Source organism: Callithrix jacchus, chromosome 13 (genome assembly GCF_049354715.1).
Source record: "Callithrix jacchus isolate 240 chromosome 13, calJac240_pri, whole genome shotgun sequence".
Classification (NCBI taxonomy): domain Eukaryota; kingdom Metazoa; phylum Chordata; class Mammalia; order Primates; family Cebidae; genus Callithrix; species Callithrix jacchus.
In genome coordinates this window covers 62,960,830-62,987,355 of record NC_133514.1, presented here as the reverse complement: position 1 = coordinate 62,987,355, position 26,526 = coordinate 62,960,830, and the positions used below count along the sequence as shown (strand labels likewise).

Sequence of the window (26,526 nt, the reverse complement as noted above, 5' to 3'; positions counted from 1 at the left end):
TCCAAGGAGAGAATAAATTGTTCTCTTCAACTTCCCTCAACTCTTTTCTATCTTAACAACTTTAATCTGGCTCCTCAGGGAATCAGTCCCCGGCAGTGGTCACACTTGTCACGTCTGTCTGGTTCACTGGATGGATTAGGTTTCAGGAAAGCATTCTCTTCTCGCCGTGTCTTGCACTGCTCTGTTCTTGAATGTTCTTACTGTTCTTAATTCTGTCACAAATAATATGAACTCATCTGCCAAAGGCAAGATCAGATGGGTCTAGAGGGTCATTTAGATGATCTTTGCATATTTTGTTAAACAAATATTTACCAGACAACGACTATGTGCTAGGCTTTCCTAGACTTTTAGCATGACAATCTTTTATTCTCATAACAACCTTTTACATAGGGTTTTGCTATTTCTACTTTATCGATAGAAAAATTGACTCTCAAGGAATTAAATTGCTCCTTATTGCAGAGCTAGAACTGTTTTTTTTTTGTTCTGGTATGATGTTTGTATTTTTCAAAATTGAATTTATGTTTAAAAATGAGCACAGCCAAGTATTGAATTATACTTGATAGTTCTTTCAGAGGATTTAAACACACATACTAAAAGATTCTATTTACAGGAGTGAGATGCTAGTGACCCAGAGATCCAGCCAATTGTCCAGAATTTAGCTATGCCCTGTGTTTTGGAGGGAAATGTACAAGATTCATTCTGTACCAAGTCAGGCAGAAACATGGTACCGCCCTTCTAGACAGACATCTGTTCAAATATAAATTTCCTGTTTATTGAGGCTTCTGCTCTATTGAAGTAAAGGTCTTGATACGGCTGAACAAGTCAATCATTATAAACCTTGTTAGTGTGACAGCCCCTTGTGTATTGTTTAACTGGAAATGAAACACAAATACAACCAAACCCCTGCAGTATCCGCTTCACGGTGCATAAATCTACTGTGCATCATGTCATTTGAAATTTGATGGCAATCTACCAAATGGCAGAAGAGACTTCATCCTCAGAGGGCCATGCAAATGATTCCAGGCTCTGAACAATAAGGTGAGAGGACACAGGCTGTCCTTGGTTCCCCTCCCCCATATCCTTCCCAGAAAGCATTCCCCAGGGTAATTTCTTAGTGGCAACTGGTGAATTATCTAAATACAAATGACCAGTGTTCAGTTCCACATGTAGATCTGGCTTCAGATGTACTAAATAGGATTGAATCGTTCTTCCTGCCTTCCACTACCCAAGCTGAATTATTATTGCTTGCAGCAAAACCTTCTCAGACCCTTATTAAGCCATCTTAATTGCTTTCCTCAGCTTTCTTTCTCTTTTATTCAAACCTCAGAGGTGAGAGATAATCTGCTCTTAGTTATGCTAAGATAAAGATGCTCATCTTGCCCTGCTTTCCCTTCCCCCATCCCCCATTTATCACACATGTATGCCATACAGAAGACTGCATTTTCATTTTGGAAAGGTTTGCTGGTAATACTCCTGCACTGAGGTTAAATTATTTTCATACTGATAATCTTTTCTTGGGCCATGACCCAGAAGGGCTGATTCAAACAGCTCTTCTGGGTCATGGCCCAGCCTTGTCAGGACTGCTCCTGAAGGCTGGGCCCAGGTGTAGGAAGGCTGGAACAAGCTGGTGCAGCTCCATTAGCAGCTCATGGGAGGAGGCGGCTGGCTGCAGTCTGGAGAGGTTGGGCCTAGTGAGTACATAAATGGGGTTGCCAAGCCAAGCAGTCAGAGCGCAGAAGGTGGCAATGAAGCAGAGTTAGGAATGTGGCCAAATTGTGGAGGGTCTGCTTCCAATAAAGCCATTGTCTACTTCACCAATTCTTTCAGGAGCATCTAAGGAAAGTTATTAGACCCTTAAAGTGTGTGACAATCTTTTTATGTTCAATGGCTTTCTTGGAAACATTTAATGATCTTTTTGCCCCTTATCAAACATAACTTCCCCTTTATCATTGAATACCTCATTTTTGAGGAAAAGAGTGATGCTGGTGGGCTGGAGAGGTTCGCAGACCCCAGTGGGACCTTGACCCAGTCAGCATCAAGGCTCTTGACACCATTGTGAGAAGGAATTCAAGGATGAGTCAGAGAATAGAGAAAGGATGGAGATTTATTGCAAAGTGAAAAGCACACAGGAAAGGGAAATGCATGTGTACTCAAGAGAGAATTGCACAATGGGGCTTGAGGTTTCTATATTTATGGGTTTTTTAACCAAAGGGTGGAATATTCATAAAAATTCCTGAAAAAAGTAGAGATTTCTCGGAACTGTGGTGCCACACATTTTTACACCAAATATCAGTGTTCTTGTGTAATAGTCTGTTTTTGCATTGCTATAAAGAACAACCTGAGACTGGGTCAATTATAAAGAAAACAGGTGTAATTGGCTCATAGTTCAGCAGGCTCCATAGGAAGTAAGGCTGGAGAGGCCTCAGGAAACTTACAATCATGGCAAAAGGTGAAGAGAAAGGAAGCACATCGTACATGGCAGGAGCAGGAAGAAGAAAGGGGGATGGTGCCATACACTTTTAAACAAGCAGATCTCGTGAGAGCTGACTCATTATCATGAGACCAGCAAGGGGAAAGTCTGCCCTCATGATCACCTCCCACCAGGTTCCTCCTACAATATCGGGGATTACAATTTGACATGAGATTTGGGCAAGGACTCAAGTCTAAACCATATCATCTTGGAACTGTCATGGCACTTCCAAACTTCCAATTGGTTTTCTGTTTCTGTCTTAATTTGCTTAGGATAATGGCCTCTAGCTGCATCTGTGTTGCTAAAAAGCATATGATTTCATTCCTTTTTATGGCTGCATAGTATTCCATGGTGGATGTGTACCACATTTTCTTTACAGACCACTGTTTATGGGCATCTAGATTGATTACACATCTTTGCTATTGTGAAAAGTGCTGTGATGAACATGTGTGTACATGTATCTTTATGGCAGAACAATTTATATTCCTTGGGGTATATGCACAGTAATAGAATTGCTGGCTCAAATAATAGCTCTGTTTTAAATTCTCGGAGAAATCTCCAAACTGCTTTTCACAGTGACTGGGTGTGTGATTGAGTCACTCAATGTGTAAAATGAGGACCTAGGTGAAACCTAGGTCAAATCCAGTGTCATGTTGGGTCCAGTTGGTCTTTGCCAGCTGATCCACACCGTGTTTTTCATGGTTTTACCAACCCATAGCTTCTGCAGCTATTTCAACAGTTTCCTTTTGCTTAGTCATGTGAAACTGCTGCCTGGAATTTTCTATTTTCTTGCAACCACTCTGTATTATTCTTGTCTCAGAAGGAATTTATCAAACACAGTCTATTCTTATTTCTCCTTAAGAAAACATCTATGTAACTTTTGAGGGAATAAAACACGGAAAAGCATATTCTATACAACTGTTTGATTATATTTTAAAATATATTCTTATGATAAGCTCTTGAAACATCAAAGCAATGTATGAAAACATTCTTGAACCATTTTAGGTTAGGCATACCTTATGAATTAAAAATAGCAGTTTCTATCTCTTGTTGATGAAGAGAGAAAATAGTCTCTCTTTGGAAGGCAAACAGTTTTTGTCCTGGAGAACATTTGGTTTTATAGGAAAGCTGTTGATGTCTCAGAAGAAACAGATTATTTTTCTCTCAAGATGAGGAAATTGCTTGAAAAGTATTTTTTATGATATAGGAATAGGTGAATCTTTGTAGATTTCAAAACCATAGTATTCTATAGGAACATACATATGCTGTGTAAGTTTACACAACAGCAAGATGTCCTATAGATTTAGTAATCTTTTCATTATTCTTGGGGCCAGAGAATATGTTATTTCAAGTTGAGGATGGTTTTCATTAAACAGGGGGAAGAACAGAGCATTAGGCTTTCGTTTTGAGGGTGCAGCAAGACTTTGCAATTATGATGATCATTAGTTTATAAGTCTTGCTTCTCATGTCACTCCATTAATTCTTCCTCTGCAGCATCATTACCTATAATTCTTGGCTATGTAATTTTCTGGTGTTTTTCTTATAGCTTGTCTAGGACACTGATGTGGGACACATTGTAGGCAGCTATAAAGAGTTGCAGGATACCAAAGAAAAAGAAGACATGGTGTCTGCCCTGATGAATATTCATCTCTCGCTGGGAAGGCAGAATATATGCTCATGAAGGACATTTAAAGGCAAATATATAAGGATATGTTTTCAGCATTTATACGTTAACATCAAATAGTTATAGCTACCATTTTCAAGCAATTATTATGTACAAGCTAGAAACTTTACAAAACATTATGTAGGACAGATTACTATCTCTGTTTTGCAGAGGAGGAAGCTGAGGCTCCGAGAGGTCACATGACCTCTCCAGGATCATCCTAAGAAATGATAGAATTGAGATGGGACTATGGCTGGGTCTGACCCCCAAGCCTGGTTTTGTGCCCAGTACTGCATCTCCACAAGCAGCAACAGTGTCTGTTTCATCCACGGCCTTGTGTCAGCGTCTTGCACAATGCTGAGCACAAAGTAGACACTCAAGAATGATTTAGCAGATTCAGTACTGCTGAAGCACACACAAGATTTATCCTGCCTGAAAGCTGTAAACTTGTCATTGAATCATATTTTTTTTCCCCTAAAATAGCCTTTATATGGTTGGGTACAAGATTTATTTCTCCTTAGGAGATATGTTTCTGTTTTCTCTGTTTAGCATCTTTATTTTATTTATTATTATTTTATTTGTAGAGATTGGGTCTCACTGCATTGCTCAGGCTGGTCTCAAATTCCTGGGCTCAAGTGATCCTCCCATCTTGGCCTCCCAAGGTGTTCGGATTACAGCATAAGCCACTGCACCCAGCCAAGCTCCTTGATTTATACCTGTCTTTAGCAAACTGTGAGCAAATTTTGGACTTAGGGAGGGTAGTGTTTGGATGGTACTGTCTGGAGCACCCCCAGCTCTGTGGACATGAAGTGCCTGGCTCTGCAGCCAGAAGCTTGGCTGCAGTGAGGCTAGGAGTGCTATTCACTGGATGTCTGACCTCCTCAGGGGCTCTGGCATGGAGGGAGAGAAAGGGGGGGCCTTTATCCCCTGAGCCAGAGAGTTGCACTGCTTGTGCCTTCTTAAGCACAGGCTGGGAAATGCGACTTATTATTCCTCATTAGAAGATCACTCTAATTTACAGGCCTTAGAATGAAGTTATGTGCATGCTGCACTTTTGAACTCATTACTGAGTATATTAAATCATATCAAAATGCTGTTCCTGCAGCAGGTGTACTGGTGGCTCAGAGCTCAGACAGAGCTTTGGGTATGAAATGTCAGTCTGGCAACTTTATTCCCTCTTCTTCTATTGTCATGTTCCTCCCCAATTTGGAACATCTGTTCATATTTGTTTATTGAGCCCTTGGGGCTCACTTATCCAAAATCATGCTTAACTTCATGAAAATGCCATTTTAAGGATAGTTTTTTGCCACCCTGTGAAAGATGAATGACATATCATGAAAAAGAACTGGGGTGAGAGGAATCACATTTTAGCCCTTTTCATTTGCTGCAGGTGATTAGAGGACACAGACTGTACTCAGAGAGGGAAAGTCATCTTGGATTCTTGTGGGTTTTGCTGCTCCCTGTTGATGGGCTGGACTTTCAATGTAGTTTTAAACTCAGCTTCTGGTATGAGGAAGCCAGAACTAGAAAATAGCAATGATAGCAAGGGTGGAGAATGCTGCTGCTGGGGGTGGTGCATAGAGTGTGCTAGTCTGTTACAACTGCCATAACAGAGTCTTATGTATCGAGTGGCTTCAACAGCAGATATTTATCATCTCCAGTTCTGGAAGCCAGAGTTGGAGATCAAGGTGTCTGCAAAGTGAGTTCTTTCTGAGAGCTGTGAGGGAGAATCTATTCCACACCTCTCTCCTAGCTTCTGGTGGTTTGCTGGTAAGGAACATTGGTGGTGTTCTTGGCCTTGTAGTTGCTGCACTGCAATCTCTACCTGCATTTTCACATGGCATGCTCCCTGTGTGTGTATCTGTGGGCAAATTTCCTCTTCTGATAAGGACACCAGTCATATCAGATTAGGGACCATCCAATGACCTCATTTTAACTTGATGATCTGCAAAGACCTTTCTCCAAATAATGTCACATTCTGAGGTACTAGGGTCAGAACTCCAACATTTCTGTTTTTGGTGGGGTGATAAATTGAACACATAATATAGGGGTAGGAAAATGTAAAAGTAAACATTTTTTTATAAGGGGAAAAATTATAATGAGTGCCTACTCTGCCCAGCACTGGTCTGAGTACTGTAAATGTTGGAATGACGTGCCTTCTGCAGGCTTTGTTGACATTATTTCTGATGTCATTCTTTTGTCTCTGTTCTTACATGGTTTGAAAGCCAGCACAGACTTCTGTTGTCCCTCCTTCCTTCTTCCTCCTTCCCTGGAACTGCAGGTTCCTGTCCAGTGGCCTCTGCCAGCCACTGGTGCATGAGCAGTATTGACCAGCAGTGTTTATATTCACTCAGCTGGGCAATTGGAGTTTATCAGCCATTATTGTTTTTTTTTTTTCCAAAATAACTTATCTAACAGCCGATAAAACTCAATATAGAATGTGTGGGGTTCACTTTTCTACCTCCCAGGGACAAATTGGCTATGATCCACAGTAAGCTTTCTCTGAAAAGGTTAGCATTTGCTGATTAGCTCAACCTCAGGTACAAAGATAGGCTTAATAAAGGCTTTGCAAAGATTTGTTTGTTAATGTGTCCTCTAGGGATTTGTTGACATTTATCTGTTAATAGAGTGACTTTTTACATAGGGCAAGATACATAACATGATATAGAATTTATAAGATAGTCTAATATCAAGTGCAGTGTATGAATTCCTTCCGTAACACCTCTGCTAAGCCTATCTTGAATAATCCCTGAGATAGGCAGTTTGCTACCTGAATAAGGAATTTATTTCCATAGGTAGGCATATCAATTTCTAAAAGTAGAATTTATTTCCATAGGTAGGCGTATCAGTTGTTTAAATTTGAATTTAAAAAATTGAACCACAACTCACTCAATATGAAATAAATAGTTTGAAAGATATTATAACTATTAAGAAAATTGAACTCATCATTTAAAAACTTCTCTTAAAAGCATCTCCAAGCCCAGATGGTTTTGCTGGAGAATTCTATTGCATGTTTAAAGAAAAATTAACATGAACTCTACACAGTCTATTCAAGAAAATAGAAGAATAGGTAACACTTCCCAATTTATTTTATAAAGTTAGTGTTACCCTGATACCAAAACCAGACAGTACAAAAAAGAAATTTACACACCAATATCTCTCATGAATACAGATGCAAGAATTATTAACAAAATGTTAGTAAGCAGAATTGAGCAATATATGAAAAGAAATTATGCCCCATAACCAAGAGAAGTCTATTTCAGGGATACAAGATTGGTTAAATATTTGAAAATCCATCAATGTAATCCACCATATTAACAAGCTAAATTTAAAAATCACATGATCGTATCAGTCAATGTACAAAAAGCATTTGACAAAACTCAAACCCAGTAATGATAAAAAGTACTCTAAAAAAAAAAAAGTATGAGTAGCAGAGAACTTCTTCACTCGAAGGGCATCTTTAGAAAGTACAGATAACATTTTAATTAGTGGCCATTGTTTTCCTAGTTAGATTGGGAACAAGGCAAAGATGTTCACGCTCACATTTCTGATTCAACATAGTGTTGGAAGTTCTAGCCAGTGCAATAATGCAAGAAAAGAAAAAGCCTTAAGGTTGGAAAGGAACAAATAAAACTGTTCCTATTTATATATGGCATAATTATTTACATTTTTTAAATCCCAAGGGACCTATTAAAGAAAAAAAAACACTTGTAGAAAGTGGGAGCTAAACGATGGGCACTTATAAACCCAAAGAAAGAAACAACAGACACTGGGGTCCACTTGGTGGGGAGGGTGGGAGGATAGGGAGGAGCAGAAGGGATAATTACTGGGTGCTGGGCTTAAGGCCTGGGTGATGAAATGATATGTACAACAGACTCCCATGACATGTGTTTACCTATGTAACAAACCTTCACATGTACCCCTAAACCTAAAAGTTAAAAACAAACTAAAAGAAAAAAATTGAAACGAAATTTACTTAGTATTTTATAATTTATCATGACAGAATGCCCACCTAATTGTTCTAATTTTTCTAAGGATCCTTAAAATTTGAGGTCTAATTCACATACCAAAAAAATTCACCTTTTAAAAGTATACAGTTCAGTGGTTTTTAGTTTACTTGCAAAGTTGTGCAACCATTATCACTGTCTAATTCATCTCTCTCACAAAACTCTGTACTCATTAGAAGTCACTCCTCATTCTCTCCTTCCTTCAATCCTTGAAAAATGACTAATCTCCTCTTTGTCTCTATGAATTTATCAATTCAGGACATTTTGTATAAATGGAATCATATAATATATGGCAATTTGGGTCTAGTTTCTTTTACTTAGCATGGCATTTCAAGGTTCATCTAGGTTGTAGCATGTAGCATTTAGCATGTACTACATTTCTTTTTATGGGTGAATAATATTCCACTGTATGGATATACATTGTTTATCCATTCATCAAGTGATGGACATTTGGGTTGTTTCTACTTTTTGGCTATTATAAAATAACGTTGCTTTGAACATTTGTGTACTACAATTTTTTTGTGAATGTATATTTTCAATTCTCTTGGGTATATACCTAGAAATGGAATCACTGGGTCATATGATAACTCTATGTTTAACTTTATGAGGAACTACCAAACTTTTCCCACAGCAATGTTGCCATTTTACATCCTTATGAACCTTGTCTAAGGGCTCTGATTTTTCCACATCCTTGCCAACACTTACTATTGTTCAGCCTTTTAATCATAGCCATTGTAGTGAATGTGAAATAGCTTCTCATTGTGGTTTTGATTTGCATTTCCTGAATGGCTAATAATGTCAGACATCGTTTTATTTGCTTATTGAGCATTTGTATATCTTTTTTGGAGAAACGCAATCATTTAAAATTTTCCTCTTGAAAAACATTTCCTTGTTTATTCATTTAGTAAACATTTACCGAACACACATTTATGTGTCAGGCATGTACTACACAGTAGGAACACAGAGAGACATGAAAGAAATTTCAGACTGAAAGGTGGAGTAATCAGATATCTATCTGCATAAGGACTTCATCCTAAAGAAAGATTGTCAAGGTCCATGAGGCCTCTGGTGAGAAAGCCCATTCTGAAAGAAGGAGGATGTCTACAGCTCATCTGCCTTCTGGTTAATTCTCCATGGGTTTGGGTTCTCACCCAGAGGACAGGAAACCATCAAAAATGCTTAGAATCATTTAACCAAAATTTCGGTGATGAGCCTACAGAAATACTGCCTGTCTAAAGCAAATGGCAATGAAGAGTTCAGTTCTCTTTACTTTTGGAGCTCATTGAACAAAATCCAGAATGAATGCTGAGGATTGAGCAGAAGGCCAAGCCAGCAGGAAGCTATAACTGGCCTGACCCATGGGTGAGGGCATGGGAATTAGCTCCTTTGGTGGATTCTAGAGGATTCTACAGGTGATCTATGTGGTAGCTTCAGTGAACAGCACAGCACTGTTCTCTTTATACTAAGAAAGGCATAAATAAAGTGCCCATTAGTTGGTATCTTGAATAGCTCTCTCTCTACACATGCCCAAGGTTGTAACTGTAGCCCCAACTTGGATCAGACAGTTTATCTGGACTCTTCTCATTCTCCATGTCAGATGTTGGTTCTCTCCTAAACCGCACCAGCACTGTTCACTGAAGCTACCACACAGATCACTTGTAGAAAGGATCCATATTCTTTTCTTCTTTCTACTCTGTGGACCTCAGAGGCTTAGTTTCATGTTTGTGGCCTCATGGTTTCAAGATGGCTGCCACAGTGCTAAGCATTATGAAGGGCCTTATAAGCCACAGAAGGTATTACCCCTTGAGCTGGGCAGGATCACAAGAGAAGGAAAATGGTGGAGAGCACAAGGTGACAAAACTTGCTGAGTGTCCCGAAGGGACTCATGAGTTAGGAAAAACTTGAAGGAATATGGAGGATCTCTGAAGAGTGTAGGAACAGAGGCAGAGAAATATTAGTTTGAATTGTTAATTTCACCCTACTTTTACTCCTATGCTTGGGGAAGTACAGGTTAAAAATGAATAAGACTGAGGAAGGTGGATCACGAGGTCAAGAGATCGAGACCATCCTGGCCAACATGGTGAAACCCCATGTATACTAAAAAATCTGGCACTAGACAAGGATGCCCTCTCTCACCACTCCTATTCAATATAGTACTGGATGGAAGTTCTAGCCAGAGCAATCAGGCAAGAAAAAGAAATAAAGGGTATTCAAATAGAAAAGGAGGATGTCAAATTGTCTGTATTTGCAGATGACATGATTGTATATCTAGAAGACACCACAGTCTCAGCCCAAAATCTCCTGAAACTGATAAGCAACTTCATCAAAGTCTCAGGATACAAAATCAATGTGCAAAAATCACAAGCATTCCTCTACACCAATAACAGACTTAAAGAGAGCCAAATCAAGAATGACCTGCCATTCACAATTGCTACAAAGAGAATAAAATACCTGGGAATACAATTAACAAGGAATGTAAAGGACCTCTTCAAGGAGAACTACAAACCACTGTTCAATGAAATAAGAGAGGACACAAACAGATGGAGAAACATTCTATGTTCATGGTTAGGAAGAATCAATATTGTGAAAATGGCCATACTGCCCAAAGTAATTTATAGATTCAATGCTATCCCCATCAAGCTACCAATGACCTTCTTCACAGAACTGGAGAAAACCACCTTAAACTTCATATGGAACCAAAAGAGAGCCTGCATAGCCAAGTCAATTCTAAGCAAAAAGAATTAGGAGGCATCACACTATTGGACTTGAAACTATACTACAAGGCTACAGTAATCAAAACGGCATGGTATTGGTACCAAAACAGAGATATAAACCAATGGAACAGAACAGAGGCCTTGGAGGCAACACCACACATCTACAACCATCTGATCTTTGACAAATCTCACAAAAACAAGCAATGGGGAAAGGATTCTCTGTTTAATAAATGGTGTTGGGAAACCGGCTAGCCATATGCAGAAAGCAGAAACTGGACCCCTTCCTGACACCTTACACTAAAATTAACTCCAGGTGGATTAAAGACTTATGACATAAGACCTGGAACCATAAAAACCCTAGAAGAAAATCTAGGCAAAACCATTCAGGACATAGGCATAGGCAAGGACTTTATGACCAAAACACCGAAAACATTGGCAACAAAAGCCAAAATAGACAAATGGGACCGAATCAAACTCCACAGCTTCTGCACGGCAAAAGAAACAGTCATTAGAGTGAATCGGCAACCAACAGAATGGGAAAAATTTTTTGCAGTTTACCCATCTGACAAAGGGCTGATATCCAGAATTTACAAAGAGCTAAAACAGATTTACAAGAAAAAAACAAAAACAAGCCCATTCAAAAATGGGCAAAGGATACGAATATACACTTTACAAAAGAAGACATAAATGAGGCCAAGAAACATATGAAAAAATGCTCATCATCACTGGTCATTAGAGAAATGCAAATCAAAACTACATTGAGATACCATCTCATGCCAGTTAGAATGGTGATCATTAAAAAATCTGGAGACGACAGATGCTGGAGAGGATGTGGAGAAATAGGAACAGTTTTACACTGTTGGAGGGAGTGTAAATCAGTTCTACCATTGTGGAAGACAGTGTGGCGATTCCTCAAGGACCTAGAAATAGAAATTCTATTTGACCCAGCAATTCCATTACTGGGTATATATCCAAAGGACTATAAATCGTTTTACTATATAAATCGTTTTACTATTGTAAACAGTGCTGCATGAATGTTCATTGCAGCACTGTTTACAATAGCAAAGACCTGGAACCAACACGAATGCCCATCGATGATAGACTGGACAGGGAAAATGTGGCACATATACACCATGGAATATTATGCAGCCATCAAAAACGATGAGTTTGTGTCCTTTGTAGGGACACGGATGAACCTGGAAACCATCATTCTCAGCAAACTTACACAAGAGCAGAAAATCAAACACTGCATGTTCTCACTCATAGGCGGGTGTTTAACAATGAGAACATATGGACACAGGGAGGGGAGCACTACACACTGGGGTCTGTTTTGTTGAAATAGGGGAGGGACAGCGGGGGGTGGGGAGTTGGGGAGAAATAGCATGGGGAGAAATGCCAGATATAGGTGATGGCGAGGAAGGCAGCAAATCACACTGCCACTTGTGTACCTATGCAACTATCTTGCATGTTCTTCACATGTACCCCAAAACCTAAAACGCAGTTAAAAAAAAAAAGCAAAAAAGTTAGGCGGGCGTGGTGGCATGTGCCTGTTGTCCCAGCTACTCGGGAGGCTAAGGCAGAAGGCGGAAGCATCACTTGAACCTGGTAAGCAGAGGTTTCAGGGAGCCGAGATTGCACCACTGCATTTCAGCCTGGAGACAGAGCAAGACTCCATCTCAGACAAAAAAAAAAAAGAATAAGACATGGTCCCTTCCTTAGACAATCATAGAAAACAGAGGGGAAACCAAAAAGCAATACACAATTTCAATGCAATGAGATAGTTACTATGAGAGGTATAAATAAAGTACCCATTAGTTGGTACCTTGAATAGCTCCCTCTCGACACATGCCCACGGTTATAGTTGCACCTCCCAAATTGGCGCAGATAATTTATCAAGACTGTTCTCATTCTCCATGTCAGATGTTGGTTCTCTCCTGCTTTCTCCCATTTCTATCCTATTGAGTTTTACCCAGATTTTATCTTTCTGTCTGGTTCCATGTAAGTGAAGTCTCATTTACATAATTTATCTGATTTTTTGAATCTGGCCCCTCCAGTCTCTGGGGTGGTCCTCTCTACTGCAGCCCATGCTTTTCCTGTTCTCCCACCTGGCCTAGGGTTTTGGGATACTTTATGTATGCTAGTGTCCCTGAGGAGGAGAAGTTTAAGGGCTCCAAAGATGAAGGAGAATTTTGAGCAAGCTTTGAAGGGAATGTTGGTTTTTTTCTTGTGGATATGGAATGAGAAGATAGTCACAGAAGCTTGAAACAGTTTGGTATGTTTTAAAGAGCCAGCATATACCTTGGGATAAGCAAAGGGTACTTGCAGGAAAGCAATGGGATGGGGGTATTAAAAAATGGACATGGGCCAAATTATGAACAGTTAAGAATATTGGATTGTACACTGAATGTAAGTGGAGAGGACTGAAAGAGTTTTAGTAGGGGAGCAATTAGGTCAAGGTTGTGTTTTAGAGAGCTCATGTTGGAAATGCTGTGGAAGCTGTGCTGGGAGTCATGAGACTGAAGGGAGGCTACTGCAATTGTCCAGGGGAGAGATGATGGTGGCAAAGATGTGACATTAGAAATGGAGAAAAGTATAGGGATTTGAGATACCCTAATAAAATAGAGCCATTGGCAGTTGGGAGTATGGTGTAACTATATAAAGATACAGAATGTGGGAGGAGGAATTTTGCGGCAAAGTGGGCAGAACATTTTGTTCTCTTGTCTATACTGCATTAAGAACCTTCAGATGTTTGAATTAGCCATCATAATTATTTTTGCCTTTTATTACACAGTATAAAAATAATTTTTCCATTCCCTTTGGACATGTCTATATTTATGTTCCTTCTCATTTTAGTTGCTACTGCTACTTGACTTTTCCGTGTGCCTCTTAAAATGTAAGACCCTGACCTGAGAAAAACCTACTAAATAAGGTTGGGTGTGGTGGTTCATGCCTATAATCCCAGCATTTTGAGAGGCTGAGGTGGGAGGATTGCTTGAGTCCAGGAGTTTGGGACCAGCCTGGCCAACATGACAAAATCCCATCCCTACAAAAAATACAAAAATTAGCTGGGCATGGTGGTGGGAGGCTGAGGCATGAGAATCACTTGGACCTGGGCGGGAGGTGGAGGTTGCAGTGAGCCGAGATTGCCCCACTGCATTTCAGCCTGGGTGACAGAACAAGACTCCATCTAAAAAAAAAAAAAAGGCTTCTGACTCACTAGGTACAATTCCTTGTTTGAAATATTTCTTTTGATGTCCATGTAAAAACCATTGTTAAGTCTGTGCAATTTAAAATAATAATTACAATCACATTTTGTGTAATGCAAACTTCTATTCATGCTGAGTTAAAGAAATGACATTATTATGCTTATTTTTATGTTGAAACACCTGATATTTTTCCTTAAAATGGTAACTTTCTAGACACCAGATTCAGGATAGTGCTTACCTCTTGGTGGGGGCAGGGTGGAGGTGGGGATGAGGGAGAAGGGTACAAGGACCGCTCCAGCTATATTGGTAATGTTTTTTTCTTAAGAAAGATGGCAGCTTAGGAACAGAAAACCACATACCACCTGCTCTCACTTATAATTGGTGAGAACACCTGTACACAAAGAGAGAAACAGCAGACAGTGAGGGCTACTTGAGGATGCAGGGTGGGAGGAGGGAGAGGACCCAAAAAAATAACTATTGAGGCCAGGCATGGTGGCTCACCCCTGTAATCCTAGCACTTGGGGCCAAGGCAGCCAGATCACCTGAGGTCAGGAGTTTGAGACCAGCCTGGCCAACGTGGCAAAACCTAATCTCTACTAAAAATACAAAAATTAGCTGGGCATGATGGCAGACACCTGTAATCCCAGCCACTCAGGAAGCTGAGGCAGGAGAATCACTTCAACTCAGGAGGTGGAGATTGTAGTGAGCCGAGGGCTGCAGCCTGGGTGACAGAGTGAGACTCTGTCTCAAAAAAAAGAAAAAAAAAAAAAAAAAAGAAAAAAAGGAAAAATAACTATGGAGTACTAGGCTTCATATCTGGGTAGCAAAATAATCTGTACAACAAACATCTGTGACACGAGTTTACTTAACAAGCCTGCACATGTGCCCCTGAACCTAAAACAAAAGTTAAAAATTTAAATTTAACTTAAAAAATAACCTAAAAAAACTAAAATAAAAGTTAAATAAGAGCTCTTTTTAGATCTAAAGAAAGAGCCTTTAGATTGGATTTGCCAGATTTTTCTATTTTATTGGTTCTCTCAAACAGTCCTTGGAATAAAAAAGGTGCCAGCTTAATGTTAATTGTGCTAGTCTTTATAACTTTGTGTCTATTTAATATTTCATAACTTACCATGAGTATTTCTATACACATACAAACTTCAAAAAATAGGAGGAATAAATTGGCTGAACAATCTTATTTTTAAAAAAGTTTTAATCAGGAAATCCTGAAAGATTCTTGCATTTTTAAATTCACCTATTCATCAAGAAACACCGAACACTTATTGTGCTATGTGATGGAGCTATAAAGACTGTTAACATGTGGCTCCAGGCCCCAGGAGATCTCCCCTTAGAGTGGGGTAAATAAACATGTAAACATATAGCTATATAATACTATGACCAGCAATACAACAGTTATTTAAAAAGGGGCTATGATAGTTAAAGTTTCGTGTGAGTCACACATGCAGCTAAGTATGTTAGAGCAGTCGCAGATGGCTTCACAAAAAGAGTCTCTAAGCCTCCCTTTTTCTTAATGATTTCAAAAGCGTACTTCCAAGGAGCCTCAACTCACTCTCTGCGTTGGGAGCTTATGGGAATTGTTTATTCTGAGGCCCCAAGGGTTGATGGGAGAGGAGATCTTAAATAGTACAGATGCTGGTCTTGTTTTCATGCTGACTGTGTGCCTCTGAGGCTTTGTTTTTTTTTTTGATGCATCTTTTTGTAAATTTCTCTCATCCAAGGTGGTTTACCTTGAGGAGGCCTTTATTCAAGTCACATTGGAAGACTGAGAGGACAGTAGCTGCTGACCTGGGGTATGTAAAGAGGAAATATCCGCTTCAGTGATTGATTTCTGCCTTGCCTTGTTTCTATGTTTTCTACTTTAGTTCAGAAATACAGAGAAGGGGTAGAGAGTGGAGGAAAGGGAAAATCACTTCAGGGATTCGGTTAGACTCATCATGGCACTTGGACGTGACTTGCCTCCAAAACGTTGTCTGAGCATTTTCACTGGAGGACGTAACACTTGAGGGTTTCATAAATTGAATTTGGTACTGATGAAAGACCTGGCTTAGAATCTTGGTGTTAGGTTTGTTCCTCAGAGGCGGAGCTGGCCAAAGGGCTGAGTGAAAGGATAAGTTAAATGAGAGGAGTGCCCTGGGGCTGAGGTCCCCTGGACATAATGAATGTCCTATGCATCTTAATAGTTGCGGATTGCATTACAAAATTCACTTACAAGGAGGCAGGGATAGGGACAGGAGCTGATCACAGGCTGAATTGAAAACATTCACTCTTGCTTCCTCAACGTTATTTGTGCGTTTCCTTTAACTTTCATTAGACTGTTTTGCTTGTCTGCCTTCCCACCACCAGAAATTCCTCATTCCTTTCCCTGCAATCTCCAGGTTAGAGAGCAGTTTGGGGACCTCATTAAATGTCCAAGACTTAAGAATTTGAGATGCTTGACTTGAATAGTCTTGGAAAAGTAAAGCTGATGGTAATTCAGAACTTTTCTACTGCACAATACTCAGGGCTACTATCTCATTCTTGGAGATTATTACAACTATTCCTTAGCTTCTGTTTTTCTTGACCCACTAATAATTTTCCCAACAACTACCAAGGCTGTTCTTTGTAATTGACATTGTATAACTGCCATGGAAATAACAGGTGATCATTCTTAACAATTTAAATTTGATAAGTAGATACCGTTTCTTTTTAAAATTGCTGAAATTTGAGCAGAAGTCCCAAATAATACCTTCACAGTTAAAGAGAAATGCAGTTTAAGAGGCAAATATGTAAGGATTTCAGCAAAAGCAATCAAGAGAAAAAGATGACTCATTACTTCTCCCTGCTTCTATTTGTCTATCCATTTGTTCATTAGATAAATATTTATTGAGTACCTATTATGTACTAAGCATTGAGAGAGGTTTCAGGGATAAAATGGTGAACAAAAAAATGTCTGAGCTCTACCTAGTGAGAAAGACAGATGTGGAATAATCACCTACATTCATCATTGCAAAATGTAATAAGTGCTATAAGGAAAATGTTTGCAATACTAGTGAGAAAGACAGATGTGGAATAAATAATCACCTACATTCATCATTGCAAAATGTAATAAGTGCTATAAGGAAAATGTTTGCAATACTATGAGAACTTGTCATACCAGGACTTGATTTAGCCTGGGGGTCAGAGAAGGTTTTCCTGAGAAAGTGTTTTTTGAGCTGTGGCTTGAAGAAAAACTAGGCGGTAACTAGGCAAAGAAAATGGAGTAAAACTCTCTGCAGCTGCAGAACAATATGTGCAAAGGTCCTGTGGATGGAGGGAGCATGTGCATTTAAAGAGCTTGGGGAGGCCAGTGTGGCTGGAGCTCCAAGAGAGGCATGAAGCACTGTGTTGTGAAGCTGGTGCCCGATCATGTAGGACCTTGTAGTAAGAGTCAAGGATTTTGAGATTATACTAAAAGACTAGAAAAATCATTTGAGGGTTTTAAGCAGGGAATGGCATGATCATATATACATTTTGAGATATTGCTAATTGTAATATAGAGAATGGATATTGGACAAGAGAGAATTTCAGGGGGCCAGTAAGAAGGCTACTGCATAATACAGGTGAGAAGTCGCAGTAGATTGGAATAGGTAGTGGGGATAGAGACAAAGATTGGTAGATGGTTCAAGTTATTTAGCAATAAAATTGGGGCCAGGTGTGGTAGCTCACACCTATAATCCTAGCACTTTGAGAGGCCAAGGTGGGCAGATCATTTGATGTTAGGAGTTAGAGACCAGCCTGGCCAACATGGTGAAACCTTGTCTCTACTAAAAATACAAAACTTAGTCAGGTGTAGTAGTGGGTGCCTATAATCCCAGCTACTTGGGAGGCTGAGGGGTGAGAATTGCTTGAACCTGGGAGGCGGAGGTTACAGTGAGCCAAGACTGTACCACTGCACTCCAGCCTGGGTGACAGAGTGAGAGTCTGTCTTCGTGGGGGGGGGGTGCAGGGGGGTAAGACAGGAGTTGGTGTAAATTCGTAATTGAAGATGAGGGAGGTGGAAGGTATTAAGCCTTACTCCGGTTACCTGGTTTGTTGTACTTATTAGATGGTCATACTTGCTGCTATGATAAAGATCACTGGAAAAGCATCAGATTTGGGGTGAAAGTTGTGAAGCTTGTTTTGCATATGGCCATTTGCCGTATCTTTGAGACAGCCAAATGTATAATATATGGAGTAGACAGTTGTATGCAAGTCTGGAGCTCAGAGGAGAGGTCTGGCTGGGCCATGTCAAATTGTTGATGTACAGCTTGCTATCGAAGCCATATTTTGGTGAGATATGGTTTGGGGTTGATAAACTAGCTAATGAAATTTAGCTCAACATGGTCACATGGAAGTTTACACTAGTTTAACATTTGATGGAAACTTACAAGTTACCTTTAAAGTTTTGCTTCAAACAGTAAAATAATTTTTATTATTTCCAATATAACACCCTTACTATTAAAATTTTTTGGAAAGGCTCAGCCTCTCTTGTCCCTCCCTAGTTTTGTAAACAGATGAGAAAAAGTAAGACCTCAGTAGATGAAAGTGGGTTTTCTTTAGTAGCAGAGCTGGGATAACAACCTTAAATGCCCTAATTATTTATTTAATATCATGGTCATAAGTTGTTTTTAATCTAGGACTTTTTTTTGACATGGAGGAGTAAGATCTGGAATAACAGAGAACCTTTCTATTACTATTATTTTAATTATGAACAGGACCATTTAAAAATATATATTTTATTGCGTTTTAGGTTTTGGGGTACATGTGAAGAAGATGCAAGATTGTTGTATAGGTACATACATGGCAATGTGTTTGCTGCCTTCCTCTCCATCATTTTTCCCCATGCCATCCTTCCCCAGCTCCCCACCACCCACCTGCTGTCCCTCCCCTAGCTCCCCCCGACAGGCCCCAGTGTGTGATGCTCCCCTCCCTGTATCCATGTGTTCTCATTGTTCAGCACCTGCCTATGAGTGAGAACATGCAGTGTTTCATCTTCTGTTCTTGTGTCAGTTTGCTGAGAATGATGGTTTCCAGGTTCATCCATGTCCCTACAGAGGACACGAACTCATCGTTTTTTATGGCTGCATAGTATTCCACGGTGTGTATGTGCCACATTTTCCCAGTCCAGTCTATCATCGATGGGCATTTGTGTTGGTTCCAGGTCTTTGCTATTGTAAACAGTGCTGCAATGAACATTCGTGTGCATGTGTCCTTATAGTAGATTGATTTAAAATCCTTTGGATATATACCCAGTAATGGGATTGCTGGGTCAAATGGAATTTCTATTTCTAGGTCCTTGAGGAATTGCCACACTGTCTTCCACAATGGTAGAACTGATTTACACTCCCTCCAACAGTGTAAAACTGTTCCTTTTTCTCCACATCCTCTCCAGCATCTGTTGTCTCCAGAGTTTTTAAATGATCACCATTCTAACTGGTGTGAGATGGTATCTCAATGTGGTTTTGATTTGCATTTCTATAATGACCAGTGATGATGAGCATTTTTTCATATGTTTATTGGCTTCATATATGTCTTCTTTTGTGAAGTGTGTTCATATCCAGTTGTGAATGGCAGTTCGTTCTTGATTTGGCTCTCTTTCAGTCTGTTATTGATGTATAGGAATGCTTGTGATTTTTGCACATTGATTTTGTATCCTGAGACTTTGCTGAAGTTGCTTATCAGTTTCAGGAGATTTTGGGCTGAGATGATGGGGTCTTCTAAATATACAATTATGCCATCTGCAAATAGAGACAATTTGACTTTCTCCTTTCCTAATCCAATAAATTGAATTTGTTTCTTCTTTTTGCCTGATTGCTCTGGCTAGAACTTCCAATACTATATTGAATAGGAGTGGTGAGAGACGGCATCCTTGTCTGGTGCTAGATTCCAAAGGGAATGCTTCCAGTTTTTGCCCATTCAGTATGATATTGGCTGTGGGTTTGTTGTAAATATCTTTTATTATTTTGAGATATGTTCTGTCAATACCTAGTTTATTGAGAGTTTTTAGCATAAAGGGCTGGTTGAAGTTTGTCAAAGGCTTTCTCTGCGTCTATTGAGATATCATGTGGTTTTTGTCTTTGGTTCTGTTTATGTGGTGAATTACGTTTATAGACTTCTGTATGTTGAACCCGCCTTGTATCCCTGGGATGAAGCCTACTTGATCATGATGGATAAGCTTTTTGATGTGCTGTTGCAATCGGTTTGCCAGTATTTTCTTGAAGGTTTTTGCATCTGTGTTCATCATGGATATTGGCCTGAAGTTTTCTTTTATTGTTGAGCCTCTGCTGGGTTTTGGTATCAGGATGATGCTGGTCTCATAAAATGATTTGGAAAGGATTTTCTCTTTTTGGATTGTTTGTAATAGTTTCTGAAGGAGTGGTACCAGCTCCTGTTTGTATGTCTGGTAGAATTCAGCTGTGAAACCATCTGGGCCTGGACTTTTTTTGGTGGGTAGGCTATTAATTGCTGCCTCAACTTCAGCCCTTGTTATTGGTCTATTCAGGGTTTTGACTTCTTGGTTTAGGCTTGGGAGGATGGAAGTGTCCAGGAATTTATCCATTTATTCCAGATTTACTGGTGTATATGCATAGAGTTGTTTGTAGTAATCTCTGATGGTGGTTTTTATTTCTGTGGAATCTGTGGTGATATCCCTTTTTTTGTTTTTTATTGCATCTATTTGATTATTCTCTCTTTTCTTTTTTTACTATTCTGGCTAGTGATCTATTTTGTTGATCTTTTAAAAAAACCAGCTCTTGGATTTATTGATTTTTTTGAAGGGTTTTTTTTTGGTCTCTGTCTCCTTCAGTTCTGCTCTGATCTTAGTTATTTCTTGTCTTCCACTAGGTTTTGAGTCTTTTTTTATCTTGCTCCTCTAGCTCTTTCAATTTTGGTGATAGGGTGTCAATTTTAGATCTTTCCTTGGGCATTTATTGCTATATATTTTCCTCTAGACACTGCTTTAATTGTGTCCCAGAGATTGTGGTATGTTGTGTCTTCGTTCTCGTTGGTTTTGAAGAACATCTTTATTTCTGCCTTCATTTCATTGTTTATCCAGTCAACATTCAAGAGCCAGTTGTTCAGTTTCCATGAAGCTGTGCGGTTCTGAGTTAGTTTCTGAATTCTGAGTTCTAACTTGATTGCACTGTGGTCTGAGAGACTGTTATGATTTCTGTTCTTTTGCATTTGCTGAGGAGTGATTTACTTCTAATTATGTGGTCAATTTTAAAGTAGGTGTGATGTGGTGCTGAGAAGAATGTATATTCTGTGGATTTGGGGAGGAGAGTTCTGTAAATGTCTGAGTTGAACAGGACCATTTCTTAACAAAGGATTATTAACAGCAGTACAGTGTAGACCCTGTGTGACATAAGTAGTATAGCACATGAAATCATCCTTTTATCTTCCCTTCTTTTGTCCTCTAAAGTTACTAAGTTACCTAATTTCCCTAATAACATTCTAATATGGAGAGGGCCGGGTCATACTTGGAGATTTCTGTTATTTTGGACAAATTTGTAGTTTCATATCTAGTTGAATTACTTATATGCATCCATGTACTTCTACAGTTGGAAAAGAGCAATGTTTTCTATCTTAGTGCCATGTTAGGGAAACAGGAGTTAAAGACAGTAGTTCCCTTGCTCCTCCCTAGAAATTAAAGGGTTCCAGAGCACCTAAATGAGCTGCTACAAGCCTAAGTAATAGGAGCATACCTGGTAGGAAAAAACGAATTGAGAAGAAAGATGAGTTCTTCAGTGCTTTTTGTTTTTCTGGGACAGCCAAGGTGGGAGTTCTTAGAGCAAGGAACTTCCAGAAATCACAAGCAATGATCTGACCTCAAGTATTGCTGCTGAAACCAGGGAACAACCTGGTCATGGAAAAGGCTAGCTCATTGGAAGTGTAATTAATCTTTCTGGCAGTTTCTTGCTTTCAAAACAAGAATGAATCAGGGATTTTATCTGAGGTTAGCAATGAGTCATCTTTAAAGAAAAAGTCGAACCAAACTCTGGACATCTGGGGCCACCTTGAAAGATGGGATTCTGACCTTTTATAATAAGTTGTGTCTCATCAATATTCATATTTAATGAGGAGAAAGTAGATCAATTCAATTATATTTTTGCTTATCTATTAATAGATAATGATGCATGCAATTTAGATGGTAAATGAATTAGCATTTATCAAGTACCATTCCAAGGAGAGAACTTATCCAACAGACACAAGTATTTCTGATGCCCATATTTTGGTGCATATCATAGGTTGGATTACCTGTGAAGCAGATACTGAGATGAAGATGAACAGTCAGGGCTCATTAGGGAGTGCCCTTGTGATCGACATCTGTAGAATGAAGGTAGCAGCCTTGGGTGGTAGGTGAAATTGAGTTATGAGACAGTTTCAGCAGAGGCTTCAACCAACTCTTTGGGGAGACCTGAAGCTGTGATGACCCTTTGAAATTGTCCTGCGTTGGGCCAGAGCCCAGGCCATTGTACTCCCATGTCAATCAGTCATTGGATGCTGCCCATAATAGAATAAGGGTGTGACCTTAGGTGAGGCGGTTCTCTTCAGCCAAAGTAGTCCACATAGTGGCCTGATAGCTGAGAGCTTCTGCCTTTGGCACTCCCAGAAGGTGAGAGTGAGTTTTTTGTTCCTGATGGAGGATAGGCAGCATATCACAGTGGCCAACACAGTCCGCTCCTTGGGCCATGTCTTAGTCCCTTTGCATTGCAATAAAGAAATATCTGACTGGGTAATTTGTAAAGAAAAGAGGTTTATTTGGCTCACAGTTCTTCTGCAGGCTGTACAGGAAGCAGATGGCACCAGCATCTGCTACTGGTGAGGACCTCAGGAAGCTTCCAATCATGGTGGAAGGGAAAGGGGAGTTGGTGAGTCACATGCAGAGAGAGGAAAAAAGAAGAGAGAGGTGCCATAATTTTTTAAACAACCAGCTCTTGAGTGAATAAAGAAACGACTCATTGCCATGGGAATGGCACCAAGCCATTCATGAAGGATCTGCTTCTATGATCCAAACACCTCCACAAGACCCCACCTCCAACACTGAGGATCAATTTCAACATGAGATTTGGAGGGGACAAACATCCAAACTATCAGGTTATTTTGATCCACTTCTTTGTATAAGTTCTAGAAGCAGACACTCTAAGATTCCAGGGGGCCTCTGTCTCTTGCAAATTTAGAAGAAAAGGGTAGTTGGAAAACTATAGTCCCTGCATTTGTAGCATGTCTTGGGGCACAACTGACACTTATACTTACTCTCCTCTCCTCTTCATTCTAGATTACCATCACCCTTCGTTAACACCTCGGCTGAATTAGGGCCTGACTTATTGGTGTGACCCAGACCTTCCTTCCTGAAGGATCTAAGCCCTTGGTCATCATGTCTTCCTCTGGTTGAGGTTCCTGCACTTTTACATTTACCATCAAAATAGGGCAAGGAGGAACCAAGCAGCACTCAAGTGGATCATCCAAGTGTCAAATATATTCCTTCCTCCTTATGGTGTAATAACAGCCCTACATTCTTCTAATAAGCAGGGCCAATTGCCCCTACTAAGATGACGGTCTTTTTTGGTGCCTGCTAGTCCCTCGGTGTGAGAACCTAAAGTTGCCCAGGTTGAAGCTGAGCTATCATTCAACGAGACTCTTGTTATGTCCCCTGGAAGAAGCATTTTCTCTTTGGGTACCAGGATTTTTAAAACCACAGAGTCCCAAGTTGTGGGGGCAGGAAGCACAAAAAGCCCTAAATGGGACTTTGAGAACAGTAGTATTTGGGACTCCTGCTCCTAGTCTTTGGTTTTCAGACCTATATATTCTGCCTCCTGGGGACGTGGTAGGTAGACTATATACCTATGAACATTACTTATTTAAAATGTAAACTGCACACTGGAGGATAGCCCCCTATCCTTATAAGGTAGTATTTGTGAGTTGGCACTTCCACTGTTCTTTCAACAGGCTGTTCCATCATTTCATCAGTCTGTCAGCTTCTAGGTGTTACAGCATTTTATATGAGAAGTAGATTTTATGGTTGTTGCCCTCTCCTATAGCTCCTTGGCTGTACTATGGCTATCTTAGTTGGATGCAGTATTACGTGGGATACTTTGCCAGTGGATGAAATACTCAGTAAGCCTTCAGACAGTAGTGCTGGCTGGGGCCTCACGGTAGGAAAGGTAAACCCCAGACTCAGAATAGATACCTATTCCTATGAAAAAGAGTAACTGCTCCTTCTATGGAGAGAGGGGTCCTATGTAGTCAACTTATCACCAGTGGCTGGTGCTGGACTGGGGACTCAGCATTGTCTTCTGCTGTTGGCAGGTTAGACATTCAGCTGTTGCAGCAGCTAGATCACCCTTGGTAAGTGAAAATTCATTCTGTTGAGGCCACACATAGTCTCCATCCCTGCACCATGGCCACTCTTTTCACGTGTCCATAGTGCCTGCCATGGGTGGCTATTGAGAGAGGCCAGCTACTTGGTTATTTAGTGCCTCGTCTGTGATGAATTACCTCTGATGGGCATAGATATGTGATGTAAAGACCTTCATACTTTGCCCCATCCTATATGTCCATCCACATGTCACTACCTAGACCTCCCGATCTTCTACCCTTTCTTCTTCCAGGTTCCTGACCAATCAGCTAAGTCATTTAACATTGTCTATGAGTTCATGTGTAGTCTCTCCTTGGGACACTTCTCTTCTTACAAAGTGGCTGACCATGTCTACCACCCAAAGCTCTGCTTGTGGGAGGAGCTTCCCTTGCCACTGTATTTCAAGGCAATTCTTGAGCAAGTTGTAGTGCAGCCACCATCCATTTTTGTCTTTCAGCCATATATTGAGCTCACCCATTTATGAACCAAGCTAGGGCTTTTTCTTCTTCTATCAGCTGGTCAAAAGGGATCACCCATGTGAGCACAGGTGTGTGCTGAGGGACAGACTCTGATACAACAGTGGTGGATGACCTACCTGCTTGTACAGCTTGATCATGCTCTCTGGTGCAACTGTGTTGAATCACACAAGTACCATTTTCATGTTATAGTGAATTGCTGCTGGATCTGTCCAACCTATGGCTGGATGATTCAGACATATGCAGTCACAAGGGGGCAGTTCTGACTACATGGTCACTTGGTGTCCCATGGTCAGACACTCCATCTCCACCAGTGCTTAATTAATCATTTTCCAAAAGGTGCATAATCAATTCTGTGACAGGTGGCAAGCCCCAGAACCCTATGGATCTGTGTTATGATTCTTTCACTGATACTGGCCATAAATGCACATGGTATCTTTGCTGACCACTGAAGCATCTATTACCATAGGGTCTGCTAGAATATATGGCTAAAAGATAGGTTGCTTGACCTCCAGCTTGGACCTTCTATATACTGTATATCCCTTTCCTGCTCCAGTCCCAATGAAAAGCTGACAATTCTTCCTGCTCTGGACTTGGTAGATGTTTTGAAGCAATATTCTCAGGAATAGAATATGCTGCCTTCATAACCCAGAGACGATGGTCTTTTCTGATCAGGCCTGTGCTGCTTCTTCATGGTGGGAGATGCAAGTTATTCATATTTGTCTTTTACTTTGCAGATGATGTCCTCATCTGCCCCAGTCCATTAGACATCTAAAAGTTTTAGTGATATGTTGGGGTTCTGAGTCATTGGAGGGCATATTTCTCACACCTGAGAGTTCATGTGTCTTACCATGGCCTCCGGTGTACCTGCTGTATCTTGTCATCTGCTCTGGTTTGAACATGCTGTCAATAGAATGGGGCAGTGCCATGCTATCTCAGAAATCCAGTCAGTCCAGGTTTGTGAGCTTATACTATGGCAGAGGGAGGGTGGGAGAATTAATGTAATTCTGGAGTAAGGTAGTAAATGTTTATTGTTGTTCATTTTAGAGGAATGCAGATGGTTTCTGATATTCTTTTCTAGTAGGAATGGAAAAAACGCCAGATTAATGGCCACATCCTATGTGCCTGAAGCCGCTCTAGCAAAGATTTCACTCGTGCCACAGTACACAATTGGGGCTATTACTTGGATGAATTTATGGTAATCTGTGTAATATTTTGGGATACTTGTAGTTTTTGCAGGAACCAGAATGATCAATTAAATGCGTAGATGATGAAGTGGGAATCCTTATCACCCTTCATCTTTCAGTTCTCTCAGTATAGCACTAATCTCTGCCATTATCCCGAGGAGAGAGTGTTATTTTTGATTTTCTGTCTTAGTGGTAGTGGAGACTTGCAGTTTCAAAGGTAACCTCTTGGCGTTCCACACTGCCCTAAGTCTCACTCCACACGTGAAGGAGCAAATGTAAGGGTTCTGCTGATTAGCAAGGGTGTCCATTCTAGTAATGCATCTGCGGACCAGGAAAATGACACCGGTTGGGTCAGTGAACCAACTGTGCTCACTATGAACTGGACCTGGGTTAGGACTCCATTTATCACTGGATCCTATGTGCTTCTACAT

General features: G+C 40.2%; 1 long non-coding RNA gene across 1 annotated transcript in view; it reads left to right on the top strand.

Annotated features, from left to right (window-relative positions):
- Window positions 1–15,681: 15,681 nt before the first annotated feature.
- LOC144578864 (uncharacterized) overlaps window positions 15,682–26,526 on the top strand; it is a 263,235-nt gene continuing 252,390 nt past the window's right edge. The window contains exon 1 of the long non-coding RNA XR_013525314.1: window positions 15,682–15,868. This is a non-coding gene — a long non-coding RNA (uncharacterized LOC144578864). The remainder of the gene's footprint in view (window positions 15,869–26,526) is intronic.